Here is a 27711-nt window from a genome sequence, read left to right on the forward strand (position 1 = left end):
TCCTTGCCTGGGGTCCTGCTGCTTCTTTTCACAGTTCTCAGCATGTTTATTCTCTTCTTTCCAGTGGCCAGAGGACAAGTTTCTTGTTTCCTCTAGGGAGCCTGGAGAGAGGCATCAGGCACCAAATACAGGAAATCATGTGGAGAGGATCTCTTATTTATTACAGTCCCCATATTACTTCCCTCCCTCAAGCCCCCGCCCCCCACCTCCAGTCAGTCAGTGTCTCCCGGCTTCTTCCTGCAGCAGAGAACAGAAGGCAGTTCACCTCTGCTCCCGACAGCCTGGGAACCCGCAAGAGCCCCAGCGTTTGAAGTCTGGTCTTGTGAAACCCCACCCTCCTCTGACTGTGTGATTGAATGGGATGCCCTCAAGGTTCAACTCACCTGAGAGGTTTTTGGGCAGATCAGCAGTAAGGCGTTAAATTTCAGGAGCCTGAAAACCCCCGAAGAGAAAGGTAGGTACCTGCATCGTTTTGATTTGTCATGTTAAATGTGAATCCAGCTGCTCTGGAATAGTTGTGCCGCATTTCCACGTGGCTTTTCTAGTTGGCTTCATGCTCTCAACCTGTGTGTCTTGTGGAGATTTACTGATTTACAAGACTGTGGGGGGCAAATAGTGAGAGGGGATATGACATACGGATTTTTCAAATCTGTACATCTTTGGATAAGGAATGCCAGCCAGTATATAGATCATGGCGGCGATTCTTATTTTCTTTGGAGTGCAAATTTCATTAGAAGTAGTATTTTTTTTTTTGGCTTCTGCATAGGGGGTAATTTTTACTAACTGCCTTTTCTTTTTAATAGTATAGACCTCTACCATGATTTCTTTGCTATTCCTTTCTGAGGTTTTCAGTTAAAGAAATACTGGATTTGACAGAGAATTTGCTAACAGAAATAGGAACAGGTGTTCCTAATTTAGAGTGCCTATGTGCTGTAAGAAAAAAAAAAAGAGTACTTTGTTCAGGAATCTGGTGGACCTCCACATTATTATCTAGAATTTGTGGTGAAACAGTTGTTCTTCCTGAGGTTTCCTGAAATTCAATACAAGTAGTGACAACAAATATCCAGGGATGGCTCGGGGCTGTGGTGGTGGTTGTCTGCAGGGATGATGCTCAGTCCTTAGGTGGGTGCTCTTGTTGGTCACCGTTGAGGCTCAAGATGATAGGTCACTGAGACTCAGAGAAGAGCCAGGTCTTATTTAAGTACCACTACAAATTTCTCTGGATTTTTTTGGCATCTTATGTTTTTATTGTTTCATTTTGTCTTCACAACCAGCCTTTACTCTAAGAGAAATAATTTATACAGACTTCATGGAATATCAAACAATTCATACCTATTTATTGAACATTTACTCTTCTTTTCTAGCTTATTTAGTTCTGATGCTCATAATTTCTTACCACTTATGTATTTTACCTCAATACAGTCTCCCTCCATTCTATCTTTCATACCCTGCTACGGGGGTCTTGGGAATATGCAATTCTAATAATGCCACTCTCAGTGAGATATATATATATATATATATATGTATATATAAAATATTTTTTTTCTGAGACTGTGTCTCACTCTGTCGCCCAGCCTGGAGTACAGTGGCTCAATCTCGGAGCAACCTCTGCCTCTCGGGTTCAAGTGATTCTTGTGCCTCAGCCTCCTGAGTAGCTGGGACTACAGGCACGCACCACCACGCCCAGCTACATTTTCTATTTTTAGTAGAGAAGGGGTTTCACCATGTTGCCCAGGCTGGTCTCAAACTCCTGACCTCAGGTGATCTGCCCACTTTGGCCTCCCAAAATGCTGGGATTATAGGCGGGAGCCACGGTGCCCGACCTCAGTGAAATATTTCTGTTGCACTCTGTTGCTTACAGCCATGCTACCTAAAGTGTAGTCCAAGGACTAGCTGCATCAGGCATCAGCTGGGAGTGATCACTTGGGAACAAATTCTTTATTCCCTCCCCAGACTTACTGAATCTGCATTTTAATCCCTGGGCGATGCATATACACATTAAAGTTTGAAAAGCATTCACTTAAAGAGGGTAGAAAAATAAAAAGTCAGCTCCTTATCGTCCTGCCAGCCTCACCCTCTCAGCATCTGAGTTTGCAACTAAACTAAGTACCTTGCATTTCCCTAATATGTGAATGCTCTAATGCCTGCCTATTTCTGTGTGCGCTGTCCTCCCTGCCTGGGATACCTCTATTCATCTTCCCCACCCAATTGTCCATTAAGGCCTGGTTTGTACACCTTCATTCCCTTCATCCATCTTCTACTAAGTGGTTCTCAGGTCTGTGATTTTTCTAGTACTTGGTGGAATGTTTTGACATATCCCTAAGCACATTAAATGATAGTTGCTATATTTATTTTGACTCTTGAGGAGTTATTGGTCTTCTATGTCTAAACCCATAGCACTTGGCACAGTTTTGGGCGCATAGCTTCTGCTCAATCAATTTTGTTGAATGAATGAATGAGCAAATGAATGTGTACATTGTCTGAAAAACCCTAATTAATTATCAGATCGAGATCTATAGTTTGACTCTTCCAAGGATATTTTTAATCCCTATAGCATTTTCCCACACTCTTCTTTCTGAAATGTTGCTGGATTCATTTACTCACCAAATATTTTGAGTACTTTCCATGTGCCATGCCTTTTAGAATCTATTTCTTTATGTCTATGTGACAGCCTCTTTCATTAGGTGTTTCCACATCAGTGCCCCTCATTCTGTGTCGCTCTAAGTCAAGGACTCACTGAGTCCCTTTCATAGGCCAGGCAGTGTACTATGTGCTAGGGATATGATGGCAAACAATACAGATGTGAGTCCTGCCTCCATGCAGCTCTCATCTGGAGGACTTACTTTTTGTCATCCTCTATGCTACTTCTCTTTCATGGAAGTATTAAGGAAAACTGAAATAAGCCTGATCCCTAACAATTCTGGCACATCCAACTAAAGGCCTCGAGAGCTTGAAGCTTGAAGTCAATGTGGTTCAATAGAAAGACAGCTGAACTGTGGTTTGGGGCCCCAGATTTAGTCCTGTACCTGCAACTCTCTTGCCGTGTGACCCTTGGGTGGATCCACAACTTTTCTCTGAACCTTGAGTTTTTCAAGTGGTGAAGAAGACAGAGAGCTACAGGGGAGAGAATCCCTGATTTCAGAGTGCAAAGAGAAGACCATATCCACAGAGCCTCTGCACTCACATTCTCTCATGCTTCATGGCAATTTGAAAGGCGGTGCTCTGTATTTCTCTGAGTCAAGCCAGCTCGAAGTGATCTTAAGAGAGCCATTTTATTACTATGCCCATGTGTTCAGCCATTGACATTAACATTGTGCTTTGGTACTTCCCCAAGAGCACAGTTTGCCCATGACTCCTGGAGAGCAGTGCCCTGCAACTCAGAGGAATCCATGAGGCATTCATTGTTGGGTGTAGAGCTGCTTTGAAGCAGGTTAGATGAGGAGGGAAGGCCTCCATTAAGCAGTCCCTGCTTTAGGAAAGCAGCCAGGAAAAGAGAAGGAAGTAACTCTACCAAGTGGTGCAGGAAAAACCTAGAAGCACGTAGACATATAGCCAGTTCCTGACATCATCCCTCACTGCAGCACAGCTAAAAGGATTCCCTTTCTGACTACATGTGGTATTCTCCTTTTTCCACCCAAAGATTTGTGTCTTAGCCATATTTCACTTAGAATCAAAAGGTGGAGAAGCGCATAGTATCATTTTCCCCCATACTTTGCCCTCCCATAGAGCACATGGACACTTGGGAGAAAGCAAACAGACACAACCACCAGGTTTAGGCTGAAGCAAACTGCCGAGGCACTCTCAAGGACAGCTATTTCTCCCTTCCAGCCTTCTTCTCTTCTTCCTCCATTGTCCAGAGCTTCCAAATGAGATGCCTCCTGCACCTCTAGAATCCCTTCTTGCTTCCTGTTGCTCCTATGCCTTTCTGCCTCCAGGCTTCCACCATGCCCACCTTGTCTACAGCTGCCTTTCAGCAACTGAATGTTTTCTGCTGGTAATTTCTTACCCACTCAAGTTCACTTTAATCTCTGTCAATAAACACACGCTGTAATAACAAAAGGGATATTAACCTGCATGAGAGGTTTCCAGTGGCCTGCCACAGATATCAGGCTATATTTGAGATCAGCCTGGACTATAACTGGCTCAATATTTCTTTTTTAATGAGAGGCATGTTGTGGGCTAGAAAGAGGCAGATCTGGTTTTTAATCTCCTGTCTTGAACAAGTAATTGTATCTTGCCAAGTCTTTGTTTTGTTTCTGAAAATATGAACTAATACTTAGTGCACAAAGTTGTAAGAAGATTAATTATCTAAAGTGCCAAATAGGTTCCTTTAAAAAAACACCAGGTCGGCGGGGCACAGTGGCTCATGCCTGTAATCCCAGCACTTTGGGAGGCCGAGGTGGGCGGATCACGAAGTCAAGAGATCGAGACCTTCCTGGCTAACACGGTGAAACCCCGTCTCTACTAAAAATAGAAAAGTTAGCTGGATGTGGTGGTGCTTGCCTGCAGTCGCAGCTACTCAGGAGGCTGAGGCAGGAGAATTGCTTGAACTCGGGAGGCAGAGGTTGCAGTGAGCTGAGATTGTGCTACTGCACTCCAGCCTGGCGACAGAGCAAGACTCTGTCTCAAAACAAAACAAAACAAACAAAAAACAAAAAACACCAGGTCTTAAAAGAGGAGGTTGGCCAAGATGGTGAAAATGAGAAAACTGTCATTTGCCAAACAGTTGAAGGAGCATTCAGGGGACAATTAAAGTAAGAAGTACATCTTGAGCACATGAGGGCTGCTTTTAAAGATTTAAAGGTTGCTCTGTATGGGAAAAGGGAAGGCCAACAGAAGATCAATGGGTGGAAATCATAGCGTAACAGATTTCAGCTCAATGTGTGAACGGATTTACCCACCATCAGAATCATCTAAAAATGAGTGAGCTGCCTTGTGGTGTAGTGAACGCCTTGTCCTGGGCAATGTTCCAGCACCCTGGAAGATGGACTAGTGGCCGGGGTGTTCCCAAAGGGACGCCCATAATGGGTGGAGTCCGGGTGATGACCTCAAAGGTCCCTTCCCGCTCAAAGCTATCAAGAGTCTCGTGATGTCAGTGCAGTGATCCAAGCCACCAAATGAAGGTCTGCAAAAATTCATCAGGCTAGAGTGAGGATAGCTGACTTTTCACCAGCTAGCCCTACGTATCTGCTGCAGTAAGTTTAAAATAGGGTCTTAGTAACAATGGAGTAGGCTGGACTTCCAGGAAAGAGCACAAAAGAAATGAGAACAATGAGGAGGGAAAAGTTCACTGTAAACCACTCTTCTTGGGTTACTCTTTAACTAAATTGTGGGTTACTTCTTGTGCTGCAAACACATTCCTACTTGATGGAAAACTGCCACATTTCTGTACATTTTCAGCTCAAGTAGAGTCAGGCAAATAACAGCAAGACTCAGAGCTTTGGCCCTAATTTCTCCTCTAGCTAAAATGGAAACATGACTACATGGATATGGGTTCCTAGCCATTCCAAGGTCTAATTTTAAAATGTGAAAAAGAAACTGATTGTACCATCTTCTAAGTTGCAAGGACTATGAATGGAGTATTTGACTTTTGGGGAGAGAAGAAAGCTGGCTGGAACCGTCTGCCTGTTGTGAGTCAAGTTCACTGGCCACTGCCTTCTACCCATCTTTCCTCTTCTGCTACATGAACCACCTCAAGAGCAGTCTCTTTGTGAAGTAAGGATCTGGAAACTTTTAAAGAAGTAAGACTTAGGCTTAGGTAGACCCTATACACATCATCAACCTCTCCAGGCAGCCCCAGAGCTTTCTGTTAATACTTTATCCTTTGTGGACTCAAAGAACTTGCAGTTCTGGACCCTCGCATGTTTCTGACCATGCTTGGGCAGCATCTCAGCATCAATCTCACTTTGAGATCCTGGGGGAAAAAAGCAGCAGTCCTTTCAACAGAAACACACTTATAAGCAAATGTTATACGTTTTCAAACCGAAACAAAGCCATGATATATTTTATTCTCAAGGCTTACCTAAGTTAGCTTTCTTAAAAACACTAATTAAAAAAATCCTTTGAAATGTAATCAACTGTACATGAAAAAATCATAGAAACCCTTGCAGACCAGTGTATTTATTTTTAGATGCACATCAGCCTACCCAGCATAGCAAAGCCACTGTCTAATGTCCAAAGCATGGCCCTGGGAATTTCCTCTAACAAGGCTGTGTTTCCGCCCATTGTTACAGCACAAAGGACAGAAGGAGGCCGGAGTAGAGGCTCATGTTAACCCCGCCTAGAGTAAAATCTGGAACCTGTCATCACCTAGGTTGGATCAATGTGGTCTTGAGGGCTGGGGTCAAGAGGGAGATTGCCCGCCAACTGTGGACAGATGCAAATGAGTAGTCATCCAAAAATATTCCAGAGACCAGTGACGGCAATTCAAAAGTAAAGGGTCAGCTTTCTTTTTGTAGTCAAGGATCTAAATCTCACCCGTATTGTGAAGTGAATTCTGGTCGAGACCTGAGACAGCGATGCTATTTGAGGATCTTGGCTTGAATTGCAATTAATAAAGTTATTTTAAGAATATTTTGTTTTAAAAAAGCCATAAATCTGTGTACACACAGCCCCAATAAACACGCACGTACACACACACACACACACACACACACACACTCACTAGAGCGAGTATCAGATAGCTGAATCACCCAGAACTTTACTATTATTCTAGGCCAGTTTCTGATCCTTCATTTATTCATTGATGAAATGGGCATAACAGATCTCACATCCTATTAGTTTGGGGATAAATAACGTATAATATTACAAATAATCTCACCCAAACTAGACTTTTGCTTAAGTTTTTGCATCTTGATCCTAACATGTTTTGAGCTTCTTACAAGAAACTTCCGCACAAATATTTACTGTCAGGTCTCCAGGGGTTTTATTTGTCTGTTTTGCTACTACAGGAAAAGAAGGCCAATTTGTTACTTAATTGGCACACTTTACAAGCAGAGCTTTTCGTGCCTTGTCAAGTTCTTTCTACTTGACGTCTACTTGAAGACGTCACTGCATTATTACTTGCATTATTACTTGCATTATTTTCTACTTGAAGGTCACTGCATTATTACTCAAAGTTGCAATGCTCAGGGCTATGTCTGGGGGTCTCTGTGGAAGACGAAGAGGTGGGTCTCAGGTCTGCACACAGCAGTCCACACCCATCCTGTCCGGTGTTGAGTCTGTGATCTGCATTCCACAGCCCCATCACCACCCCTGCCCAATCAAAGGCCCAAGGAGCAAAGGGGACCTGCACGTACAAACACCAGCCTGAGCAGGGACTAGGCTGTTGGCCTCTGCTGGCAGGTGGATGTCCAGGTCCCCCCTCTAAGGTCCGCAGATTCAGGAAAATGTGCTGTAGCCCTTTGGTGAGAATGTGAGAATGTTAGTAAAAATGCCTTTATGGATTGTTTTGTTTGCAAGTGTTTATTATCAGACACCCCTCAGGGGTTCACAGGGCAGGTTGCGAATGTCCGAAGTGGGGCCTGGGAATTTCCTTCCACAAAGCCTGTGCTTCCTCTCTTTGTTACTCCTCAGAGAACAAGCTGAAGCATTACCAGAGATCCTTACTTAACCCTTTATCCTGCGCACCGCTTCTTCATTTACATCACAGAAAATTCATGCTGCCAGCCATCTAAGGAGCAAAAAGATGTTTGGGTTTTTGTTGTGGTGTGCACCCGCAGATGGGCACATATGTGTGCATTTGTGTGCATGAGTGTGCATATGTTTCTGTGTTAATGGAGAGGAAATAGGTAAAGCACAAAATGTATTGCATTTTAAAAGGTTTTCATTCAGTATTATGACAGGCACCCATCATTGGTCAGACCAGAGAATACTTCTTTCTTTATCGTAATATGTATTCCTGCTAAAAATGATGACTCAATTGCAGTTCCCTGTCCCTAGGGAAGGGCTGTCTTAGAATTATAGCTGCTTTTCACCTTTGGAGTCTACTTATTGGCTAAAGCTGGGGTATAATGAGTTGAAAGGTATTTCTATCAACCAAGAATTACTTATTGAATATATTCTATGTGTCTGAACTCTACTAGGTACTAAGAGAAACCAGAGATTCTGCCTGCAGGAAAATTCAAGACCATATATTTATACATATATACAAACACACAAACTCAACGTGTTGCAAATGAGAGTGCAAAGAAGCCAGATATTTGTATGGTCTGAGGCCAGTAAAGATTCGAAGAGGGACATGGGCCCTCACTCCACCTGGAACTCTTCAATTAGCCCCAGAGGCATCTTTATGGTGTCTTCACCGTCCTTAAATCTCCAAGCACCAGCGAGGCCCAGTGTGTGCACCATGCACATACCCCTGTACACACTTCCACACACAGCCGGCTCTCAGGAAATGGCTGTGCCTTCTTGGAGGAAATAACGCCATTGGCCTTCTCACCACCAAATCTATGCCAGGATCAGCCTCAATACCCATCTCTTTTGCCCTCCTGTTTTGTCCCAAGGGAAGAGGGACCCTGTCCTGCATGCAGAGCTCAGCTCTCCCGTGCTCCTGCCCTTTATTCCCATAGCCTCACTAGGCTCCCCTCTTATTGGCCCTTTCCTGTTAGCATTTAATTACGCTTAGGTCCTTCTCATCTTAAAACAATAGGAGCAGAAGCTCTTCTCACCCCATATTTTTCCTCAGCTGCACTTCCATCTTCATTTCCCCTCACCGCAAAATTCTTGAAAGGATTATGGCTATTCATGTCTTCACATCATCACCAACCATTCACATTGTGTTCTGTCTACGCTACCCCAGTGTACCTCAGCAAATGCTTTTGCCAAGATTCTCTTTGACCTCTGTATCCTCAAATCCAACTCATTTACTGTCAGCAGGACTTCACACTGTTCTCCACTTCCTCTAGTCTTGTCCCTGCCTTCCAGGACACCAATGCTCCTGGCCTCCCTCCTTCTTCTCTGGCTGCAACTTCTCAGTTTTTTTTACAGGTTCCTTTCCCTCTGCCATTTCCTCAACTTCCCAATGGTTATAACTGGGGCCAGCCACCTCTTCTCCGTTCATTCTGTCTCCCTGCTGTGGTTCATTCCTCTGCCTGGATTTCTCTTTCCTGCCTTCTCTGTTGATATAGTTTGGCTCTGTCCCCACCCAAATCTCACCTTGAGCTGTAATAATCCCCACGTGTCAAGGGTGGGGCCAGGTAGAGATATTTGAATCATGAGGACGGCTTCCCTCATACCGTTCTCATGGTAGTGAATATGTCTCATGAGATCCGATGGTTTAATAAATGGGAGTTCCCCTGCACAAGCTCCCTTTCCTGCCACCATGTAAGACATGACTTTGCTCCTTCTCACCTTACACCTGATTATGAGGCCTCCCCAGCCATGTGGAAATGTGAGTCCATTAAAACTCTTTCCTTTTTAAATTCTCCAGTCTCAGGTATGTCTTTATTAGCAGCGTGATAACAGACTAATACATCTGTCAAGTGAACTATCCTCCTAAGCCCATTTTAAATGTCACCAAATTACTTCCTTTTCACAGGTCACCCCATCCTTGTGAAGAACTGATCTCCCTGCTAAGTGCTTTGCAGCACTGTCCCAAGCCTGTTTTACAGTGCCTGTTGTGTTTGAAATCTCAGTAATTGTTCACATGCACTTCTTTCCTAGGACATAGGGATGCCATCTTATTCATCTTTTTACTCCTGGCCCCTAGCACAGTACCTGGCACATTAGGTTTTTAATCAGTATTTCATGTAGAGTTAGGAATGCGAAAGTGTCACTGAAGTGATTTATCTCTTCTTTAAGTAAAATAACATCTTATTCTCTTTCAGGATGAATGTGTTCATAAATTTTAATTTTAATATAATTTTTGAAACTTTAAAGCACTCACATATAGGTTACCAACAAACTTTTACCTTTTTCTTAAAATCAAAATCACAATTCTTAACACTTCCTATATGAGTTTTAAAGTCCTGTTTAAAAGCAGAAGTGAATGACACTTGGACTTCACATTTTATTTAAATCATCACTCAGGGAGAATTTCCAAATGTGTCATGAGTGACACTGCATATTCATGCACCTGAGGTGGGGTTGCCGTGGTATAGCATAACTAATATTTTTCAAGATCGTTACTTCACTGCTGATGCTGGTGTTGCATAAATTTTCCACAGCTCACCTGCAGAACTTGTCTACTCTTCTTTCAAAGCCATGGAGATTGATTTACTGACCTGTCTGAAGGGGAACAATGGTGGCCACAGAGAATGAGCCTAAGCACTGAGCGAGTACAGATTCCACCCAACCTCCTGTCTCCCAGAAGTTCATAAGACAGGGATGCATCTTAGGGTACAAGGCCAGAGGTTCACTCAACTCTGGGTGGCAGATGGTATGCTACACCCTCTGTTGGACTATGAAGAGAAAGTATGTGCCCTGCTCTTTATTTTGAAAGACCTCATCCCTTTAAAAATCTCTATTTTGGGTTTTTGTAATAATAGATGTATAACATATTAGTAAAAGAGAACCGTAAATGACATATTTTATATGACATATTTATATTTACATGGAGATGCAAAGCACAGTTTGTGCAAGTGTGGTTTAGAGACGAGCAGTAGATAAACCGGCTGGATGCTGATCAAAATGCGTATCTCTGGGCTCTACCTGAACCTATTAAATTGAAACCTGTGTGTGTAGGAAGATGGGGGTAGGAGCAGGACAGGGAGCAACGCTGCAAAATCTGCATTTTTCAACCAGCACCTTAGAACAGGAGTCCCCACCATGTGGGCCATGGACCAGTGCCAGTCAGTGGCCTGTTAGGAACCAGGTGACACAGCAGGACATGAGCCATGGGAGAGCCAGTGTTATTGCCTGAGCTCCACCTCTTTTTGAATCAGTGGTGGCATTCGATTCTCACCGGAGCTTGAACCCTATTGTGAACTGTGCATGCGAAGGATCTAGGTTGCATGCTCCTTATGAGAATCTAATGGCTGATGATCTGAATGGTTTTATCCTGAAACCATGCCCCTGCTTCTCCCGCTTCTCCTGGTCTTCTAGAAAACTTGCCTTCCATGAAACCAGTCCCTGGTGCCAAAGAGGATGGAGACCACTGCCTTAGAAGTACTTCCAAAGTATGATGCACATTTAGTTAGGCATAAAAAACAATGTTTAGAAAATATCTACCAGCTTTGTTTAGAAAAGTGTTTACACTGGTGGCAGAAGGGTCCCTCCCTGTATTTCTCTGGGTAGGTTAATGATTTTGCAGTCCAGGCTCATGTTTGCAGGAACATTCTTCCTGCTGAATTGTACCCTTGGTCTGGACTACAGTTTGGAACAGAATTCTATATCGCTTTGTACCATCCTTTGAACCATCGTATGTTTAACTTTCATTTATGTTTCAGCAGCTTATCTTGAAGCATAATATAGTATAGTGACAAGAACTGGGTTTGGGATTCATGGTCTGCCTCAAATTTTTCAATTTGCTAGACTTTCAATCTATGTAGATTTTAAACCAGGTTTGGCAAGTTGTTTAACCTTTCTGAGCCTCCTTCTCTAAAATGGGAGAAGCTAACTAGTTCATGGAGGGTTGTGAAAATTAAATGGCACTGTGCATTTAAAAGGCTTGTTAAAGAACATTCAGCAGAGACCCTGTGATGGAGGTGGTCCTTAACAAGAGATAGCAATTAAAAATAGCAAGAGTATCATCATCATCACCAACAACGATAAACTTGCTTTAAGAAAGAAATCATCCATGAGTTTCCCAGCATTAAGATAGTATTCTGCACAAAGTAGGTGCCCAGAAACATTTGTCCAGTGATTGAACATCCTATTTGTGAATATGAATACATACATTGGGAAAAGGATAAGATTTAAAAAATAAAAATATGTAACCAAACTGCCAACACAACGTGATGTGTGACTGTAGATTGAACCTCAGCTGCTCTTGATAAAACTTAGCAACTTTCTGCAAAAATCATCCATCTTCTCAGAGATGGTCTGTAAGTTCTCCTTACTTACTTTAGCAGGCAATTATACTTGTTTTTTTTTTGTATGTGTAAGTTTCATATCTGATGTAAATTTCTAAATCCAGGTTTTTTTTCCTCTTTTGACTTGAGACCCACCTTTAGTCAACAATTTCCTGTGTCAATTTTCAGGGACATGCATACTTTATTTATTGTAATGGATTATCCTTCAAAAACAAGACTTATAATTGAGAAATTGGTCAATGCCTATAGCCTATTTACTGATATGCACTAGTTCCATTTTTAAACCCAATAACTCAAACCACCAAACCAAATCCACACACATGCATGAGTGCATGCATGCACACACGCAGACACATGCACACATCTCTAATGGTTATGCATGTGGGATCTCAGCTGTGGACTTGTAAAGTAGTATGTCAAAGAAAGAGAAAAAGGAAGAAAGAAATACTAGCAGTCTAGAGATAAAATAGGCATATTTAGAGAAAGAAAGAGGATGAAAGAGAAATGAGAGACTATGAATAAAAAGTGTCCTATGTACAGGCTTCTCATGACAGAAGCATCTTAGTCTTAGGATCTTCTGGTCCATTTTCTTCCTAGCATGGAGGACTTAATACTCACAAAGCTCTGCTCTAAGTACTTAATCTGGAATATTTTCTTTAATACGAGAAAATTGCACCATCTCTGTTTTACACATAAGAAAACTGAGGATCAGAGAGATTAAGTAACTTACCCAAATTTAAGTAGCTAGAAGTGGTAGAACTAGGACTTCAACCCAACAGCCTCGTGCCGTAGCCCATGCTTTCACCCTCTTAAGCATCTCTAACAATGTGCTGCATTAGGGACTCATTCATAACAAACATGGATGAAGCACCTGACTACTCTGTGCCAGATACTGCGCTGAGTGCTAGACACAAAACAGTACATAAATGAGGTCCTACCCTGGGGTGGGGTGTCAGGTGGCAGTATCACAGGACAGTGGAGGAGCCCATAAATAGAGCATTGTAATGCAGTTCAGCAGGTGCTTTGACGGGGGGGAGGTGATGGGAGGTGTACACACTACTAGAGGGAGTCAAAGGGAGGCTTCTTACAGGGAATGCCCTTGACCTGGGCCTTGAAGGGCAGTGAGAGTTGGCAGACTGGAGAACACAGTGCTTGCAGGGTGCCGAGGAGGTTCAGAAAGATAAAGTAAGATGAGAAAAAAGGAGTAATTAGCTTGACTGTGGTCATCACTTCACAATGTATACATATAGCAAAAAAGCATGTAGCGCACCATAAATATACTTTTTATTTGTCAGTTGTACCTCAATAAATCTGAAGAGAAAAAAGGAAGGAGTAGAAAGAGGTGAAGCTGGCTCTTTAGGCAGAAGCCCTGACAATGAAGCATCTTGGCTGAAGATAATTATGTGTGCGGAGAGAAGAGATGGCCCACAGATGAACCTGCAGCCCTTCTATCTGCCAGTGTTTCTCTAAATGTATGCAGAGGTTCTGATACAGCTGACACAGGCCTGGGGACCATCAATAGTTTCTCAAAGTGAGAACCACAATGGTAAAAAAAAAAATCATGCTCTATCTCAGTGGTTAGTAAATATTTGTGCACATCAGAATCACCTGGACAGCTTGACAGCTTGTTAAAACACTGGTCACTGGGCCTCACTTCCAGAGTGTTAGATTCTGGAAGTCTGGGGTGGGCTCTAGAATTTGCCTGCCTGCCTTTCTTTTCTTTTCTTTTCTTTTCTTTTTTCTTTTCTTTTCTTTTTTTTCTTTTCTCTTCTCTCCTCTCCTCTTCTTTCTTTTCTTTCTTTCTTTCTTTCTTTCTTTCTTTCTTTCTTTCTTTCTTTCTTTCTTTCTTTCTTTCTTTCTTTCTTTCTTTCTCTCCCCCCACCTTTTCTCTCTTTCTCTCTCTCTCACTTTCTCTCTGTCTTTCTTTCTTGACAACGTTTCTCTCTGTCACCCAGGTTGGAGTGCAGTGTCAAAATCATAGCTCACTGCGGCCTCAAATTAGTGGGCTCAAATGATCCTCCCACCTTAGCCCCACAAGGAGCTAGGATTACAGGTGCTTGCCACCATGCCTGGCTTTTTATTGTTTGTAGAAACAGGGTCTTGCTATGTTGCCTAGGCTGGTCTGAAACTCTTGGCTTTAAGGGCTCCTCCCACCTCGACCTCCCAAAGTGCTAGGATTACAGAAGTGAGCCAGAGTAGGCCTAGAATTTGCATTTTCAACAAGTTCCCAGAGTGTTGGGGGCCCACATTTTTGAACCACTTCTCTGTCTACTGAGCAGACTCTGAGCATGAAGCCAAGAACTTAGCCAAAACTATTTGAGTGATTCTTAGGTTGCACTAAAATTTGAAAATTCTTGGGAGGAAGAATTACTAAATCTCTTATCTTCTTTGCTGTAAGTGCTCCTCTAACTTTTAGTTATTTCTGTAATTTAAGAAAATCCAACCCAAATATTCCTGATATTCTGGTTCATTTTGGTCTGTAAGGGGTCAAAATATAAGGACTTTTAGGGTTCTTTGGAATTTTAAAAATCAGCCCTTTGAAATTTCTCTTTGCAAAGCAGGAAGTCACTTGTTGCCCAAAGCAAACACTTGAGTCAAGCGTTTGCCTCTTCAGAGGGCTTCAGAGCTGTGGCGTTTTAGCACATTTCTCTGCATTTTAGAATGGTCTGAATCTGAGTCTTTACAGAATGGGTTATGCAGGTGGAAATATGAGACCTGTGTCTCTGAGTGTGGCCAACTGGCTAAGGCTGAAGTATATCCTGAGGGCTGTTATTTCCTCCATTGTAGATAAGGCAGGAGGAGGCTGGGAAATCCAAAATGAAGGAGAATTGGAAGGACGGATAGGGAAGAAGAGGCCCTATGTGCTTCTTGTCCCCTTTGCTTACCAGAATCCAACAAAAAGCAACTATCTTCTTTAATGTCATGGTCACAAACTAAATTTCTCAAAACAACTATTTAGAAGAAAAAGATAGATGTGAAAAATATAATAGCAAGTGGCTGATTAATCTTTAACATGAGTGATGAATCAAGAGTTGCACCCCTTCACCCCAGGTTATACCAAAATCCATGCACACTCCATCCCAAAGTAAGTCCTGCAGAATCTCACATATAGGAAAAGTAAAAGTCAATCATTAGTATTGTTAGTTTAGCATCCAAGGAAAACCATATTTTTCAATCGGTGTTTGGTTTCAGATACAGAACTACAAATACCAACTGTATGTATTGAAAAAAAAATCCACATAAAACTGGGCCCTTGAAATTCAAACTTCTGTTATTCAAGGGTCAACTGTAACTGAAAATCACAAGGAAATAAATTCCCGTGAGCGTTTTATAATCATTCTAGTAGTCTAAACTCCTCTATCTATAGTATTAAAATGTAAATGCCATTGAGAATATCTGGAAGTAGCTGGAAATCCTCATTCATCGAAAGTGGATTCAATTCCATTTACAATCTCTATTATATACAGAAAAAATGGGCTAAATATATGTTTGAAGATTTTTCAGCACTACGTAAGTTTTCACCTTTAGTATACCAGTAAAATTAATTAGTTGAAGCTCCCCATTCCATGTCCTCACAAACAAAATTCAACCTTTAGTGAAAGTCACTTTTGAATTTTGAAACAATGAGTTTAAAGGGAAGTTACTAAAAATAATTGAAATTAACAGTGATTGTATAAAAAGGAAATAAACAGAAAATTACTTTTATTGGGCCCAAGAGACAATACATTTTAATTAACTTACTCTTTCTCCTCATTTGTTTAATTTTCACACAGGGATTTTAGTTGAAGTCACATATACTAATGCGTTTACGTACTTATTTACTGTGTGTCTTCACGAGTCTCTACACTCTTCTCAAACCAGTGCCCTCCTGTTTCCTGTGTCCCTCCACACCTTGAGACCACCTTGAGCCCACCTTAAGCTTCAGCCCTGCCTGCCCCCAATCCAGATACCCTGAAACTGGCCACTCAACGAACCATGTTAAAGCAAGACTCCTGCCCCACAGGTAGAAGAGCACCCCTAGTTAAAGGAGCAAGCAATGAGTCCCTGGGACTTTTGCTTTTATATAATCAGAAAAGGCTGGGCGTGGTGGCTCACGCCTGTAATCCCAGCAACTTGGGAGGCCGAGGCTGGGGTGACCACGAGGTCAAGAGATAGACACCATCCTGGCCAACATGGTGAAACCCCATCTCTACTAAAAATACAAAAATTAGCTGAGTGTGGTGGCACTCGCCTGTAGTCCCAGCTACTTGGGAGGCTGAGGCAGGAGAATCGCTTGAACTCAGGAGGCAGAGGTTGCAGTGAGCCGAGATTGGGTCACTGCACTCCAGCCTGGTGGCAGAGTGAGACTCCATCAAAAACAAAAAAAAGAAAGAAAATAGAAAGAATGAAAAATAAGGCTGGTTTTGGGGAGAGGCTTTGTGAAGGACTCTGTGGTAGAACATGTGTGGTCATCTTTAGATTTGTGGTTCTCAGAATTTGGTTTGCACAAGAGTTACCTGGAGAGTCTGTTAATGATGAAGATCTTAGGGCTGTACCTTGAGATTCTAGGTGGGGGGACTCACAGGGGGAATCCAGAAGTCCTGGTGAGGGGACACCCAAAGGGTTGATTAAGCACCTTACCCATGTGAATCACTGCAACCTAGTGCAGTGATCACTAAGGTGCTGATCCCCATCCACCAAGATGCTCCTTCATCTAATGGGATAAGGGGGTGGACTCCAAGATTTTATCACTGGCTCAGAGGACCACTCACTTCCAGTGGCCTCACCTACCAGAATCTGTTGCCTTTTTCACAGCAGCCCCCAAGTTTCTCATTCTCATTGGCTTCCAAGATGATTGAAAGAGCCAAAAAATACAGAAATAGACAAGTGCTATTTGCCAGTCAAAGGTGTTTATCAAGGGTTAGAAGAGTGTGGGAGGAACACACTACACTCAGCTCTGATTTGCTTCTTATGAGATAGCAGGTGATGGCGTCTGAGGTCAGCAGAAAGGAAGGGAAAAGGAGGATACTGCTGTAGAAGGCACCCGGAATGTTATTCTTCTAGCAAAGACTTTTCAGAGTGAACACTGGAATTCGTTCTGCAGGCTTTCCAGAATTAAAGAATGGACATTTTTCCCAAACACTAAAATTAAACTGTAAATCATGTTTATTCACAAGTTACATGTAATAGGAAACATTTCTGGTATTGATAACTCTGAATCAGTAGTCCCCACCCCCAACTTATTAGCAGTCTTGCTTTCTGTGGTTTCAGCCACTCATGGTCAAGTGGGGTCTGTAAATATTAAATGGAAAATTCCAGAAAAAAAAATTTATAAGTTTTAAATTACATGCCATTCTGAGCAGCATGATGAAATCTCATGCTGTTCATATTGCCTTACCTGGAATGTGAATCATCGCTTTGTCCAGTATATTTCTGACCATTAGTCACTTAGTAGCTTTCTCAGTTATCAAATCGACTGTCAAGATATGTATTGCAGCACCTGTGTCCAAGTGACCTTTATCTGACTTAATAATCGCCCCAAAGCACAAGATTAGTGATGCTGGTATATTATATAATTGCTCTATTTTATTGTGAGTTATTGTTGTTAATCTCTTAACAGTGCCTAATTTATAAATTAAACTTTATCATAGGTATGCATGCATATAAAAAAACATGGTATATATGGAGTTTAGTACTATTGATAATTTCAGGCCTCCACTGGGGGCCTTGGAACATATCCACCTCGGATAATCAGGGACCACTGTGTTGCCTTGCAACTAGAATGGTGACGAATGGTTGGGAGGACTGAGGTACACATTTTAAGGTAGGAGCCACAATTGACCTAAACTGCTCTGCTTACTAAGATAAGAAAATAAAAGATTTAGTAGAAAACCCAGTGGCATGAAATCTGAGGCAGTGAGGGGCTGGGAAAACATGAGGTAAGCGTCATAAGGGGAATTTCAGTGACATGGTAGAAAGAGGGGCTTGATGCCACCCCATCAACACACACACACACACACATACACACACACACACACACACACACACACACACTCCTTATTGCCTGTACCTTGCTTCATGTTCTTCATAGCATTTTTGCTCATCAGACATATAACTCATTTGTTTGTTTATTTTCTGTATTTCTGTATCAGTCAAGGTCCTGGCAGAAAAGAAGTCACATTCTCAAAGGGTAACAGAAGAGGTAAGAACAGTTCAGTCAACACAGAACTGGCAGCATCGAGCAGCCATGGGTTGCCTCTCATTAAGCAAAAAGGGTCAAGAAGGGTGGGGAGGTAAGAGAGGTGTCAGAGGAAACTGCCAAGATCTGTGGCTGTGGGTGAGGGGAATCCCCCAGGATCTGTGGCTAGAGGGGAGGAACACAACCACTGCCAAAACTGCAGCCTGGCAGGAGTTGGTGGGGAGAAAATGCCTAGCTCTCCTGTGCTTCCATACTACAACCTCCCGCTGGGATCTCCCACTCTCCCTGCCTTCTATCACCCTCCCAGAGGTCAAGGCACAGTAGAGTGCGGGGTTAGCCCCCTGGGGCACAGAAAAGGGCAAAGATGGGCCTGGAGGGTAAGCAGAGGCTAGCCAGCACCTCCCCCAACTAGAGTGCAGACTCGTAGGGGACAGTTGTTTTCGTTACTTCTTATCCCCAGGGCCTAGAACAGTGTCTGTTGTGTAGATTTTCAATAAATGTTTGATGATGGAATGAATGCGTGCATGATTTGGAAAGAGAGAGAGGTCGGAAGATTAAAGCAGTTTCCTAGCGTGTGTGACGTAAACCCACATTTATAGTATACAATTGGATTTACCCTTTCTCATAATGCTTTCACATGAAGGGATATTTCGAGGAAGGCAGGTTTGGCAGGCAGATCTGGAAGAAAAGATAGAGAAGATACAGCAAGGACCTCAGCACCATATGACCAACAGTGAAACCACAAAGTCTGAAGTTTAATACTCTAGAATCTACAGGTGATAGAGGCACAGGAGTGTTCAAGCCCCAGCCAGCCCCCATCCCAGGGAGGAAGGCCTTGGGCATGGGGCAGCTCTGGGTTCCATCCTGACCAACTCAACCTCTCTGAGACTGATTTTCCTCATCTGTAAAATGGGGGTGAGGAGAGAATGCAGTGTTGTGAACATTGAGCATGACCCGACCCACTGTGCCTAGGGTGGTGTAAACAGTGGGAGCCGTAAGGATTGTTTCCTGTGCAAGGCAAGTTTTCTAATTTTGAGATAGGTGTGGAAACTGCTGCAGTTGCTCTGCTTTCTGGGCTGGAGCCATTCATTCCGCATTCCTGATTAGGGAAAGGGTCAGGCGGTAATAGGACACCTCATTCCGGAGGACACCTTCACCCCGTCCCCCTACAGGAAGCTTCCTGCTTCCTTCCTTCAGGGTCAAGTGGAGTCAAAGCTTGTTTTCCTTCTCACTCCAGGTCAGCATCACACATCACACTTGTGTTTTTCAGGTGGCCCTGGGAGGTTGGAACTGCACTGACAGACATCTGTGCAGCCCTTCCTTCCTCTGGGTCAGGGAGATGTTTCCATATGGAGTTGAATTCAGGAGCAGGTGAGGGACTTGGGGAAAAGGAGAAAGGCAAGATTAGCTTCTCCTGGAGAAGCTGGGAAATGCCTTAGTGAATCGGATTCATGTGGCCTTCCTTTAATATGAGCTCTCTCTCCACTTTTATTTGATAGTGGCAAATTCTTCCTCTACCCTCTTTGGGTCTGTATCCCTAAAAGTACTGCTCTAAGATAAAATAAATTAGGCTAATTAAGAGAAAATGGGGCACCTCAGAATGAAGGTTTCCTGTGCTTGCGTGAAGAGCCCACAAGAGGCACTCTGGAATCCGTGACACCAGGGTGGAGTGGTGGGGGTTTCCCTCAAGTTCACGCAGTAAGGTGGTGCATTATCTGTAGAGAATTTGAAGTCAACAATAAAACTGACTACAGCATTTTTAAGGGTTATCAGCTGGGCTCAGTGGCTCACGCCTGTAATCTCAGCACTCTGGGAGGCGGAGGCAGGTGGATCATGAGGTCAGGAGATCAAGACCATCCCGGCTAACACAGTGAAACCCTGTCTCTACTAAAGATACAAAAAATTAGCCAGGCATTGTGGCATGTGCCTGTAGTCCCAGCTACTCAGGAGGCTGAGGCAGGAGAATCGCTTGAACCCAGGAGGCGGAGGTTGCAGTGAGCCAAGATCACACTATTGCACTCCAGCCTGGGCAACAGAGCAAGGCTCCGTCTCAAAAAAAAAAAAAAAAATAGTAACTATCACCATATGGTGGTGATCCCAAACAATGTCAGCGATTAAGTATTTTTCCTAAAAAATCTATTAAAGGTCTAAGTTCTAAACAATTGCTACCATTACTGGTGAGTTTCAGTAATATAAGCTGCTATTTAATATACTTTTATTTATTACCTTTTAATAAATAGTGTTCTACAGAGAAGGTAATTCAGAAAACTCTCATTTATATAGCAGCTCCTGACACAGAGGAACTCAGCTACACGTTTGTTCCAAGGGTAAGTTTCTAAGGGTTTGGGACTGTTTGAGTTTGCCTGAAGTCTCTCCAGCCTCTGCAGAATGACACATCCCTGCATTTGAACAGTAGATTAAAAACACGCAATGTTAGCATGGTGGTTGTAAAGAAACTGAACATGTGTAGCTTCAATTCTGCCATTATATGGGACTTACAGAGTTTTTATTTTTGTTTAAAATTTAAAACAGTGAAGAGTGCAAACTTCAAGGCATACTATTATTATTCGGCACGTACAAATTTCAGTTCACACTTAAACATTTCACTGATTTTTAGTAGTAGCATAAAGTAGAATTTTTTTTAGTCAATTGCTTTAAATCGAAAGAATTAGTCAAGCAAATAAGGATTATTGCTGAAAATAATATCCTCATATAAAGGAGGGGAAAGTTAATAAAAGATCTGGTCCAAGTGTCAACGCTGCTAGATATCTCCATGGTCCAGAATTATGTGTGCTAGCTGCTCTCTAATTTTATGTATAGAAGTGTGAGTGTGTATGTGGCATAGGAGTGTGCATGCATGTGTGTGTGTGTGTGTATGTGTGTTTTTGAGAGAGAGAGAGAGACATTAGTGGATTTGGGTGGCTCAGGGGCAAGAGGTCACTCATAAGATTGCCCATATTTAGTGAGAGCCCAGAAGGTTCAACTGAAGAGTCCCAGACAAAGATGTGCTGTAAGTATGTGCACATACTGCTGGGTAAAACACAAAGTCTAGATCTTAATGGCTTTCAACAAAATGGAAAAGTGAACAATTTGAGGAATTCCGGAAGAAACTAAAAATAAATGTGGTTTTCCCTCCCTTAATATTCCAGGCCAGAGGAAGCAAAACCAAGGGCTATGGGTCTGGAATAATCGTGTAATTGTTGATATGTAGCTATGTTTTGTGTACTGTGCTTCAGATCCAAAAATAGTTTAGTGGTCCTAAGAGGCAGACTCTGATAAATAGAAGGTGACGTAGTTATGAAAGGTCTTGAACTTGGAAATGTGGACCCCCTCATTGTGCTGAGATAGGCCATGGGAGCTGTGGAGAGCTGAGCAATTTCCCTGAGGCCCGACGACAATCTGTACAATGCTAGACCATTTTGAATTGCAGTAGCAGCCACTGTGAACACCTTTGTCTTCAATCTCTTACCCTTTAAATTCCTAAAATAGAAAGCTCAGGCTAGAAAGCAGGGCAACTCACCTTCAGTAGTAGCAACCTGATCACCAGGCCAACTAGGTCGGTCCATCTCTCCAGGTTTGCCATTGTGGTATGAGACGGAGCAGACCACTGAATAAAGAGGGTACCAAAGCAATGACATATCCACGACTTGGACCTGGGGAGACAGAGAATTCAGTGGATTTAGGGGCAAGCCACTTGAAGTGAACAGCTAGTGCTTTTCTCCAGTATTAAAACAAGCAAGTTGTTTTGAACAGGAGTTACTTTACTGAGCGATATGTGTAGGATCTGGAAATTATTTATCCTTGTGTTTTCTTTAAAAACGATTCACTACAGGTAACATAAAAGTGGTGCTCTTGGGCGCCAAGACCTTGCTAACTATCAAGTTAATAATTTAGTTCCCCTAAGCTCACTCACGAGCTCTGTGGTTTTGCAGCATTCCACGTCTCTACGCTTTTAAGAGGCACATTCTTCCTTCTCCCCAAGGAGTTGAACTTCAGAAAGTTTGATTAATTTTCATATATGCTTCGTTTGCCATTCCCATCACTGCTGCCTCCAGCTTTGTGCTTCTCCTCAGTGATCTTATTTTTGGCCCCTTCTTGGCGCTGAGTTTCAGAGCCATTGTTGTTTTTCATAGACACTGGCGTCGGCCAGTCTTTTTTCAGATTTCTTTCTCAAGCAAACATTGTCACTGTGCATGACATATTATGTATTCTTGAAAGGGCATTTTAAAAAGAATATGTCATCCCTCAAAGGAATTGAGAGGAGTCTTAGTACAGGGACACGATTATTGGCCATCAAACAGGAGCCCAGGAGCAGTGACTCTGTAGGGAGGTGGGATGCATACTTGAGGGTGGTAATTTTCACCACACAGATGATTCATCTCTGGTTGACCAGAAGGTGATATTGACCTAGCGATGTCACCCTTCTATTGTAGGTCTTATAAATTATTGAGCATCTGTTATGTCATGTTTCTAGCTCTTCCCCAGAAATTACTTTCACTATGGCTAAGATTGTGGCATGGGGGAGTCCTGTACCCCTATTAACAAACAAGACGCTTCAGGGGGCATTAATATACACAGAAAACCCTTGTGTGGATATAGCAGCAACCACAACCATTTTGTGACTTTTCTTTGGGGTATACTGGATTCCACTAACAGTATACATCCTACCAACTGAAAAAGAGATAAGAGGTAAAATCTGTCCTTGATTTACTTACTTATTTTAAAAGTACTAATTGAACACCTACTATGTTCCTTTTAACAGTTACCTAGCATTTTAGTTTGTCTTTTATAACCTCACCTCCACATTAGTCACTTCTAACTAATAATTTTTAAAACTAATGGTCAAAAAATAATTTTTAAATGATCAATTCTTGAGTGTTCAATTTGTTCTTTCTTAAATAGGTTCATGTACTGCACATGAATAAAATTCAGAGGGATCCAGAAACTTGCATGGTAAAAAATATGCCTACTAAATCACATTATGTTTTAACTGTATTTCAATATAATTATTTTCATTCCTTATCTTATATATTCTCTTTTGTGCATTTACAAACGTTATTCTGAGAAGGCTTGCATAGCCTTCACCAAATGTACAGAGGTTTATGGCAAAAATTTAATTGATTCTGTTTTAGTCTTTATTTTTATTTTTATTTTTTGAGATGGAGTCTTACTTTGTCACCCAGGCTGGAGCAAAATGGCACGATCTCGGCTCACTGCAACCTCTGCCTCCCAGGTTCAAGCTCAGCCTCCTGAGTAGCTGGGATTACAGATGTTAGTCATTCTTTTAGTGAGAGCCAGTGAGATGCAAACCCTCCCAGTCTTCATATGCCTAAAAATATTTTTATTTTGCCTTCATTCATGAAGATTCTTTCAAGTGTGACACCAGATGAGGTCACCCTGGGAGAAAGCACAGGTGAAAGAGGACAGCGGGCCCCTGGGCCAAGCCTTAGGCACACCAACTTAAGGAGACCGAGAGGAGGGACTGCCAGGGCAGGAGGAGAGTGTCATAGAAGACACAAGAATATGTCTTGTGGTTTATAAGAAGGAAGAAGTGGCCAGCTATGTCAAATGGTGCTGCAGGGTCAAGGGAGATGAGAACAGCTGATTGACCATGGGTTATGGCAACCTGGAGACTGAGGGAGCTCCCTGCGAGCAGCTGTGATGCAGAAGTAGGAAGGGAAGATTGATTTGACTGACTTTGAGGCTGGAGAAGAAGGTTAAAGAGGTGGAGATGAGATCTAGGTATTTGGCTCTTTGGTGAAGCGCTGTGAAGGGCAACAGAAAAATGTTGCAGTAAATGAGGGGAAAGAGAAAGATGTAATGTCAAAGAGATATTCTATGTTTGCGTGCTGATGATGCTGCAGAAGTAAGAGGGGACAGCACCCAGAGCCCTGTGGAAGAAGGGGCAGGCCTTATGATCCTCTCAAACTGGAAAGAAGGCCAGAATGGGTAGTGCAGGTGCAAGAAGATTAAAAGTTTTTGTGTAGGAAGATGAATGTTTATTATTTTTTTCAAATAGCATCTCCCTCTGTTGCCCAGCCTGGGGTGCAGTGGTGTGATCACGGCTCACTGCAGCCTTGACTTCCCAGGCTTAAGTGATCCTCCCCACTCAGCCTCCCTGGTAGCTGGGACTACAGGTGTGCGCCACCATGTCTGGCTAATTTTTGTATTGTTTTGTAGAGATGGGGTCCCACCATGTTGCCCAGGCTGGTTTCAAACTCCTGGGCTCAAGGGATCCGCCTGCCTCAGCCTCCCAAACTGTTGGGATTACAGGCGTGAGCTGCCGCACCCAGCCAAATGTTTCATTTAATTGACTGTTTTTCCAATGAAGTATGAGGCAAGGATACTGCTAAGACTGAGGAGAGAAGAGAAGGTGTGAAATGGCCATTTCAAGGAGTGAGAAAACTAACATAAATAATAGGATTGCCAGGTTATGTGGCTACAACAATTCCACTGATAATTGGCAGAATGATTTTTACATGCAAGCTGCATGCCAGCCCATAAATAACAGCTCTCTGAAATACCATCCCCACACCATCTCCCACTTCTTTCTACCCTCATTGTCCTCCTGTTATCTCTACTGTCATCCATGTTAAATCTTTAGCTGCTGGTTTAAATTAATTCACACTAATATGGAACTCACTGGAAACGGAAATGAACAATATGTAAACATTTCAAAGACATTTGAGTCAGAGTAGGGGAAGTTTCTTCACTTAAAGCAATTTGTCTCTAAAAGTGTAATTTTAGGAATGAGGTACGGATAAACAGGTTTTCCCATTGCTTCCCAAATCCTAATACGGAAGTGACGGTTTCTATTTCCGATGTCACCTGGCATCTTATTTTTCATACTATGGTGCCATTCGCTACACTTTCAGTTAAAAACTGTATTCTAATATGTTAAAAAGAACCACTTAACATTCTTCCATGAAAGAATATAGGCCCTGGAGGCTGGGCATGGTGGCTCATGCCTGTAATCCCAGCACTTTGGGAAGCCGAGGTGGGTGGATCACCTGAGGTCAGGAGTTCGAGACCAGCCTGGCCAACATAGTGAAACCCCATCTCCACTAAAAATACAAAAATTAGCTGGGCATGGTGGTGAGTGCTGTAATCCCAGCTACTTGGTAGGCTGAGACAGGAGAATTGCTTGATCCCAGGAAGCGGAGGTTGCACTGACCTGAGATCATGCTACTGCAGTCCAGCCTGGGCAACAAAAGTGAAACACTGTCTCAAAAAATAACAATAATAAATAATAATAACAAAATAAAAATAATAAGAAGAATATAGGCCCTGGAAACATTGAGCTAATTTATTTAGAGTGTCATTTCTTGCTCTAAGTCATGAGCCGGACATTGTAAGGAAAAGCCAAACATCATTAAACAAGTTTAGCACAAGTTTCATATTGCCTCTTTCTCTGCTCAGAAACCACTACTTCGTCTTAGACATTAAGTATATGGATAACTGCCCCACCTGTACCTGTGAAATTGTCCCAATTTAGAGGTAAGAGAAAGGGGTATCTTAATAGTCCTCCTTGGGAAGAAACCGTCTTTAGAAAAATAATGTGATAAGCACCTAGAAAGCAACTGAGACTCAGACCTCTAAGAGAGTAGAGGGTCTCATGCATAAAGTGAGGGGTGGAATATGTTTGTTATCCCCATAGATAAAGGAGCCAATGGGAGAAGAGTGGAGATTACAGGGAAGAAGGGAAGAGAGATCAGCGACATGGTGGGAAGCTGGCACTAGAGAAGGTAGGAGTCTATGGAGCGCTCAGTGAAGAGGTGGTCAAAATACCCCAGTAGAATAGTAACATCCACCCTTCCAGTCACAACTCGGTTATTTTTCTGGTTGTAAATATGACTTTATTCACTCCTTTACCCCCAAACTTTAGGTTCACATTTACTGGGTGTGTGGTGAAATTCAAAAAAGGGGCTGTTTTTCTTTTGTACCAACCTAGAGCCACACACACACAACATACTAGGAATGTGGCAGTTCTATGGGTTGACCAGGCCAGGAGAATATAAACATCCTTAGGAATTCCCAGGCACCCTGAGGTGGGCTCTGAACTTCCACAAGCTGGGGAAAAGCAATTTTATCTAGAATTTTGATCGACCAGGATTCACAGCAGGCATTTGGGTTATGCTTCGTCTGGAACCCAATCTGACTTGGGTCAGTTCTTCTGTCCCCTTAAATGTTCCTGTGGTTGTCACCCCACCTTTCAGTATCTCCCTGGTTAGAGTCAGGCAAGAATCAAATTGAAGCATTTTAGCCAGAGCATAGCCTACGCTTCTGTCTCAGGAGGGCAATACAGCTATTTGGCATAATGTGAGCTTAATTCTAGCCTGGGGAAGTACAACGTGGAGAAACTTCTGCAATAAGGCTTGCTTGTTGACTTTTTGATGGCAAACCTTTGTTTATGGGTGTTGTCTGAGAAGGAGGTTTCAGGCCTTTATCACCTATTATGATGCTGTTCTGAGTACTCTATGAAAGCTGGTACCTAGGTAAGTGGGTGGGACTTGGGGGTTGTGGAAGGAAAAGAGACTGCCTAACTGGTGCTGGTCTACTTCTGTGATAATGATGTTAACAAGGAAATTCTGTTGCTGGCTTGCATCGGAAGTGTTATCTGGATTTAATAAATAAAGAGAGGTTAAATGCTGACAGAGTTTTTATTGTTCTCATCAGTACCGAGGTGTAACAGGAGTTTACCTCCGTGTGTCCTTATTTTACTTACAACCATTATTTCTCCTACCAGAAAATTGGGGATGGGAATGCATGTGTTGGTGGTGGCTGGGGGTCACCAGAGCATAAGGTAACAGCACGGGGTGCAGAGACACAAGATCTAAATTCTAAGTCTGGCTCTGACACTAATGTTGCTTGTGACCTTGGTTAAGCCTTTCAACTTTAATACTAGATAATTGGAACAAACGATCACTAGCTGTGCCCACCCCCCTCCACCCACCCCCGCCACCCTTTGCTCTAACATTTTTTGATTCTGATTTTCTCCTGGCATGGATGACTCTTCAGGACATATTTGTCTAGTGGTTTTGGCATTATGACTGTTCACTAATCGCCTTGATAAATTCTGAGGAAATTATCTCTACAATCAGAGGTAAAAATGAGGGAAACTTTTTTGAGTCAAAGGAAATGTTGAAGCACTGAAAATAGCACAGAATGATGGAATTCAGATGGGAGATGGTACTGTGAGGACAGGGCTTTGCAGTTCCAAACCAGGATTCTGCCTGATGTTTGCAGATTGGCCTCGCTGTTACTGGAGTATATGGTATCCGCTAGTGCAGAGTGCCCACACCCAGGATGTACAGTAAAGAAGCAGAGGTTAAAATAGGAGTGACTGCCCAGTGTGCATGGACAAAATGACATGTGTACATTGAGAGGAAAAGTGTAGCTTCCTTCTAAATAGATTCCCTCCTAGGCCAAGACAAGAAGGAATGCCATGTCCTCAAATACCTGCTCTTCTCCATGGGACTGGGTTGGAGGGGACTGAGGGAGGAAGAGTCAATGACAAGTCGATGATTCTGAAATTACGTGCATCACAGCTGAGGCATGTGG

General features: G+C 42.7%; 1 protein-coding gene across 1 annotated transcript in view; it reads left to right on the forward strand.

Annotated features, from left to right (window-relative positions):
* The first annotated feature begins 233 nt into the window (after nt 1-233).
* ADGRF5 (adhesion G protein-coupled receptor F5) overlaps nt 234-27711 on the forward strand; it is a 102214-nt gene continuing 74736 nt past the window's right edge. The window contains exon 1 of the mRNA XM_003254202.2: nt 234-454. The gene's annotated coding sequence lies outside the window, so the exon portion shown is untranslated. The remainder of the gene's footprint in view (nt 455-27711) is intronic.

Source organism: Nomascus leucogenys, chromosome 22a (genome assembly GCF_006542625.1).
Source record: "Nomascus leucogenys isolate Asia chromosome 22a, Asia_NLE_v1, whole genome shotgun sequence".
Taxonomy (NCBI): Eukaryota; Metazoa; Chordata; class Mammalia; order Primates; family Hylobatidae; genus Nomascus; species Nomascus leucogenys.